The following is a 7,431-nucleotide window of genomic DNA, read 5'->3' on the forward strand; positions in this document are numbered from 1 at the left end:
AAAAAGTGGTAAGCAATTGAGGCTCTGGATATATTGATTAATTTTGACATAATATTCTGTGATACCACATTTATGATATATATTTTCCTCGTGCGTGCACATAAGTATTGTTTGTCAGAAATGAAAGTTGAGTAATATTTTAAATGTTGTTTGTCTAAAGATGTCTAAGAAGAACTACAGTCTAAGATGAAGTTTTATGGGAACATTTTAAAATATAACGTAAGGTAGTCAGATGGAGGGCTCAAGACCAGCTGAGCCTGTACAGTGAGATTTGACCCTTCTCAGCTACCATAGATATTGAGAACATTTTCAGAAACAACAATGGAAAACCAAAGCAAATGAAGAAGAAAAGTCACTTCCGACTGAGAGTAGCAGAGCGAGTCTGTCATCCTGTACCCCAGGATCGAGGCAGAAGTCAGCAGTCAAGGACTTTAAGCTTTGCACAGATTAGGTATTAAAAATTTCAGATGTGGAAATTCCGAGGATAAATAGATCAAGTTCCAAACAAAATTTTAAGATGTGTTCTGTTTTTCCCCTTCAGAGAATGTGACTGTGGATGGTGCTTTCTTACAAAATTAATTTTAATGTTTTGATTTGAGAATCTAGTATTGTCAAAGATCTGTATCTGTTTTTCTTGTAAAGCAGGATTGCTATCACCCAAAGTCGAGTAGACTCAACGTCGCTGCTGAACGCTCTAAGACTGTTTGCTGAATAATTTAGTTCATGAATGTGCTTGGATCTTTTATTCATGCTAGTCTCAATAATTTAGAATCAGAGCTGGAAAGGAATTTAAGAGGCAGCTTTGAACACATCTCCAGGAAATGTTGAAGTCCTTCTGCGACACTCCTGACAGACAGGTGGTCACCCTTACTCTACTTGAAGACTTATGTGCTGGCTAGTTTTTGTCACTGTAACATAGACTAGAATCAACTGGGAAGAGGGAACCTTAATTTAAAAACTGCCATTATCACATTGGTCTGTGTGCATTTTTGTGGGGATTTTTTTTTTCACTTAGGGATTGATGTGGGCTGGGTAGGTCACGCCTACTGTGAGTGCCATCCCTGGACCTGGTCCTATATAAGAAAATCAGTTGAAGAAGCCATAAAGAGCAAGGTAGTAAGCTGTGTTCCTCCAGGGACTCTGCTTTGGTTCCTGCCTCCAGGTTCCTGCCTTAAATTCCTGCCCTGAATTCCCTCGTGATGGGATGCGATCTAGGAGCTATAAGACAAAATAAATTCTTTCTTCCCCTATGTTGGTTTTGGTCAGTGTCTTATTCCAGCAAGGTAGGCGAGCTGCCTGCTATAGCAAACCCATTATTACTTCACACCATCTGTTTAATTACTAGATAACTCAAAATGATAACAAGTTGTTTCACCCATTGACTTTAAAACTTTAATTTATGTTTATTTATTTGCTTGTTTATTGGGGTAGGTTCCTAAATACAGTCACAGAGGTCAGAGGACAGTTTTCAGGAGTTGCTTTTCTCCTTTCACCATCTGGGTTCTTGGTAATAAACTCAGGTCTTAAGGTTTGATGACAAGCTCCTTTACTTGCTGAGGCACCTGCCTGCAGCATCCACCTTCCAACTCTAATTTGTATCCAGATCTCCTCTGCCCACTGAGCCAAGTTAATTCCTGATGTAGAAGAGATCAAGTAAATTTTTCTCCCCTCAAGATAGTAGTTTGAAATTTTAAAAATACTTAGTTATTAATTTGTGTGTGTGTGTGTGTGTGTGTGTGAACATGCATTTTGTAGCATGTGTGTACAAGTCTAAGGGTAATTTGTGGAGTTGATTTTTTCTTTTCTTAATATAGCTTCCAAGGATTGAACTCCGGCTGTCAGGCATGCTGAGCCATCTTGCTGCCCCCTTTTGGGTTTCTTTAAAAAGTAGTTTTGTTGAGGTACACTGTGTGAAATTGTGTCTGTCCCCCCCCACCTAAGGCATTCTCTGATTATCTCTAATAAAGATCTAATGGGGAATTAACTGGGCATGAAGTGAAAGGCAGGACTTCTTGGGAGGGAGATAGGGATCCTGGGAGGAGAAGGAGGAGGAGGAGGAGGAGGAGGAGGAGGAGGAGGAAGAAGAAGAGAAGGAGGAAAAGCAGACATGAGAGGAGATGGATATGACTACAGTCCTGGAAGGTATGGCTAGCCATGTGGCTGGACGGGGTAGGTGGTCAGGTTAACTTAGATGAGCTGGTTGAGAGTCTGCCTAGCTAAGACCTAAGGCTTTAAAATATTAAAAGTTCTCTATATAGTTATTTGGGAAAAAGCTGGCTAAGGAATAATTTCCACTGCATTCATTACCAGCATTAATTAAATATACACAAAAATAATCATTTTGTTTTACATAGTTTTTATTTTCTCTGAATCTTTATTCTCTCGGTTGTTGCTCATAGGTAGATACTGGATTTGCCATTGCTATCTTCATCTTATTTTGCTTTCTTTTAGAGCAAAACATATTTATCACTACCAGGAAGCACGATGCACATGCTTTATTAAGAATGCTCCAACTGTTGAACTTTTATTTGACAATACTTGGTCTGTGATTTCAGTTTCAGAGAACCTGCTCCTGAGCCCAGCATGGAAAAATATGATATTGACTAAAAATTCAAATATATTTCACTCTTTATTTGAACGGCCGCTGTGGCTGGTTTGAAGAGTGGCATAAATCCCAACCCAGACCAGTTAGGACCAGTGAGATTCAACTCTAGACCCTTGGTTTATATAACAGGAAGAACATCTTATGCATGTGACTGATGTGTAATGATATGCTTAAGGCAGCAGGAAAACCATTACATAGCATCCAAGACTGGAGTCAACCCAAGAGAACGTACAGCTGACTAGTGAACTTTGTAAAGCAGCTGTTCCATAAGTTAGAGCTATCTCTGCATGCTTTTTCTTTTGAATCAGTTATCTTAGTCAGCAAATCTATCAGCATAGTGTCACCTCCTCTAAGTATCCCTCATGAGCCATGTAGGGTTGGCTTTTCGTCAAGTACTGAAAGAGCCATATTGATAAACTTCTGGATAAAGGAGGAAGAATAGTTCTTTGATAATCAGCCTATGGGAAGTTCGGACAGTTCGTTAAGAATATATACAGGCTGGAGAGATGGCTCAGTGGTTAAGAGCACTGACTGCTCTTTCAGAGGTCCTGAGTTCAAATCCCAGCAACCACATGGTGGCTCACAACCATCTGTAATGAGATTTGATGCCCTTTTCTGGTGTGTCTGAAGACAGCTACAGTGTACTTATATATAATAAATACATCTTAAAAAAAAAGAATATATGCTTCTGGCTTTCATTATCAGAAAAAGAACAGCAATAGATATTTCAAAAAGCGTCTTCTTGCTTTTATACTTTCTTGACTTCTGAATAGCCATGCTTCCAGATTCAGCCTGAGTGTTTTAGCTACTTTTCACCACATTTATTGCAATTAGTATTAAATTGTTCTCATTAGAGAGGTTAATTCTGAAAAGTGAGAGAATAGAAGCAATTTCCTCATGATACTTTTTCCTTTGTCACTAGTAGTTAAATCATCTAAAGTTGCATTTTTCCATCTGCCTCTGCTGCAAAAAATAGCCTTTAAAATATCTCATTGCGTATATAATTTGTCCTATTGTAATTATAAGTCAGTTAGAATTTTAAGACTGTCGTTTTTGTTCAGTCAATAGTACATCTCATGCCCGTTTACTCCTATATTAAAAGAAACCAACTATGCCTTCAAGGAAGTTGTAAGAATAACACAATGAATAACGATAGAGCTAAATCACATGGTCTAGTTAATGTTTTTATGTGTTTGCTTTCCTGGGTATGAGCTTCCTGGGCAACTCTGTCACTCTTAAGTGTGCACATGAGAAAATCATAGACTTCTAAGAAGAGTTCCTTTTCTGTTTTCAGCGAACATTGTAGAAGGATCTAGAAGAGTGGAGATACTATGGTATAAAGAGCTATAAATTGTAAGTCTTGATGTGTCTGAATTTCTGGCCCTCTAGGCTTCTACTTTCTTATTTACAGAGCTTAGAGCGTTCTTGACATCAGTCAGCATTAATAACAGTGGAACTAATAGCATGAGGGAAGACTTTTGTTTTGTTTTTAATCACAGAAATGAAATCTTAATTTATATAAAATGGGGTTGGACTTATGTTGAGTTATAAAGAACCCTGAAACACTGAAAAGGGGTTTATGAATTTTGTATTCTAACTGGGCAAGAAAGCAGACTGTAAATAGCACATGCCAATGTGGTTTCGTGGATGTAAGCCTAGATCCAGGAAGACAAGTGCATTTCATCTCATGTGCTGATTGTTGATATACGTGCATACTGTATAAGAAGGCTGTGCTGATTGATTGTTGATATACATGACATGCTATATAAGAAGACTGTGAGAACTAGGGAACGAAGACATGATGGCAGGAGACATATGAGTGGAGGTTTGTTGTTGCTATGGTCTCAGGTGCTCCCTGCAACTGACCTGTTGAAACTTGACAGGCAATACAATGACATCACAAGATAAGGCCTGTAAGAGATGAGGGCAACGCCCCCATGGATGGGCTTGAAATGTGCGGACAAGCTACTTCCCTCAAAAATTTACAGCTAAGACAGGTTAGACTCATAAAGGATGTCCCAGACAGCACAATCAGATATCTACAATATACTATTTAGCTTTAACTTGTTTCTTTGTGTGATGTAATTACCAGGGAAGACAATATAATTGAAGAGCAGACATATATCTCAACATTTATTCCTATAACCAGAGAAATGGCTGTATGATTAAGAGTACTTACTGCTCTTGCATAGGACCTGGGTTAAGATCCCAGCCCCTACAAGGTGGCTCCTAAACATAAGGAACCCCAGCTCCAGAGGATCTAACATTTCTTTCTGATCTCCATGGGCATGAAGCACAGCACACATGTGATACACAGACATACATGCAGGCAAAACACTCATACACATAGAATAAAACAAAAAAAAATCTAAAAAAGAATAAAAACATTTCTACAGGATTATCTACAGAATTTTTACAGGTTTTAAGCCCTCTGATAAGAGGTGCATTTGACATATGTTTTATTTTATAACTGCCTCTTTTGTCACACTATACTTGATGTATCTTCTGTTCTTCTGTCTTGTCTTGCTTTTCCATATCTCCAACTTTTAATAAGCTAGACCATAGTGAAGAACAAGGAACTAAGGCTTTCTAAGTGGCTCTAGAACCTCCTGAGTATTAATTAGTTCAACCACTTAGAAATGAGTGCTTCCTGGGTTCTCAGAGGGAGTCTGCTTATTCGTAAACTGCAAGTGCAACTGCTCAGGGATGCACAGAGATGCCAGGTGATGTTTGGCCTCTACATGCTGGGAACCATAGGAGGTGATTTATGTGAAGGAGCACAAAGACTATCAAGGAGCCTTTGTTTTTATTTTTAAAACTCTAATGGAGTTCATAAAGTATTTGGGCCTCGAAGGGTAAATCCCAACATGAGTCTCATTGGGACTTGCAAATGGACTGCTATGTGGTTCTAAAGCAGGGGTAGTACTCACACCTACAGCACAGGGCTGAAATGGCAAAGCTGGAAGGCTCTAGGGGAGGGGTTGCTTCAGGTAGGATATCATCCTGTGAGCAGCTGCGCTTGTGTTTCTCAAGCTAGCACTAAGTGGAGATTTTAAGGTACTTTAGGATAGTATCTCAACTGCAGTCCAGGAGCCACTTACTGTAGGGATGCACTTTGAAAGACTTTCAGTCCATCACTGAATAATACAACAACAGCAACCAGTGCTCTAATGTCCCATAGATTTTACAATTGGAAGTTCCCTTGGAGGTCACCTGGGCTTTAAATTGCATAGAGGACACTTAGAGAGGATAAGTGACTTAGTCCAGATGAGAGGGAGTAGGCCATCCCTGACAGACCTCTTCTCCTTACCTTCTTGCCTCTCACAGTGACTACTCTCCCTGGCCTGCCTTTCTAACAGATCTACTTGCCTAGAGTCCTTCCACGAGTTCTTAACTCAAACTTCTCCATCTGTTTCTTAAATCTCCATTCCAGGATGGGTGTGCTCTTGTATGCCTGTAATTCCAGCACTTGGGAGAGCAGGGTATGTATTTCAAATTCAGGCAAGCTTGGGAATCTGTAGTGAGAGCCTGTCTTCTAGAAGAAACAAACAAAACCACCACCAGCAGCAACAACAACACTGATGCCATCGCCATCTCCGCCACTGCCACTGTCACCGTCACCGCCATCGCTGTCTCCACCAAGCCACATGCCACTTACCAGAGAATCGTTTTGCAAATATGACAGTGATAATCGTGTTATGCCCATACTGTTTTACTGGCTGTAAGATAAACCTTGAAATACTGTTATCTTTTCCTCACCTCTACCATCAGGTCCAAATTCCCTGCCCATCATTCTCATTCCAACTTCGTTTGACCAGTAGGCCAGCATTTAGGAGTGTCTCAGATATTATCATCTCAAGAGTCCCAGGCCAAGTAAGAAGCTCTTACCCTGTTCCTGTTAAAGTGACCTCATCATATTCCGATTATGTGCTTATATCTCCCCTCTTGTTGAATGGGAGTTCTTTGGTAACTATGTTTTCCTCATCTTTGTCAGAGCATGAAGTGCTTACGTCAGAATGTTCACATGTCCATCCCCCAAATTCCTGTGTTGAAATGTATGTATTTGTAATATGTAATTACATATAAATAAACTGTAATATGTAATCTGTCTTTAAGGGAAGAAACACCAAAAATATTATTCTTATAAGAGAGATAGTAGAGAATTCCTTTGTTCCTTCTGTCACATGAAGAGACAGAAAGATGTCTGTCGCTGAGTTAAAACATTATAGAAGAATTTTAACCCAGCAACATGGCCGCTCTGAATGGATTACAGATACAACTTTAATTCTAGTAGAAAGGGGCAGTAGATCTCTGAGTTCCAAGCCAGCCTGGTACAGAAAAGCTTAGATCCAGGAGTGGAGGTGTAGGCCTTCAATGCCATCATTCAGGAGTCAGTTCTGTTCAGTCAGCAGTGGTTCGGCTCTGTTCAGTTCATGCAGCAAAAACAGCTGAAAGCATAGAATAAGAAGGAGCCAGAAGATCAAATTGCCAGAGTTAGCTTAAGGCCAAGCAGAGCAATTCAGTGAGAAGCTGAAAGAAGCCAGATTAAATCAGTCATTTTTGGAGAGGAGTTTGAGCCAGAACAGCTGAGTTGGAACAGTCAGCCAGAGTTCAGAATGATCTAGAAAAGCTGAGCTTATTCAGCAGTAAGTCTCAGAGGCTGAAAACATTGTAGGCCTAGATAAGATTGTGCGGAGGCTACAAGCTTCCAGGACTGGGTCTAGGTCAGCAGTTGGAGGCAGTAAGTTCTGAGATGACAATTACATCCATTTTTATTTTGTATGAATGGGTTTTGCCTACATGTCTGTGGACACCACATCCGTCTA

This window comes from Micromys minutus (assembly GCF_963924665.1).
Source record: "Micromys minutus genome assembly, chromosome: 4".
In the NCBI taxonomy this organism is placed as follows: Eukaryota; Metazoa; Chordata; class Mammalia; order Rodentia; family Muridae; genus Micromys; species Micromys minutus.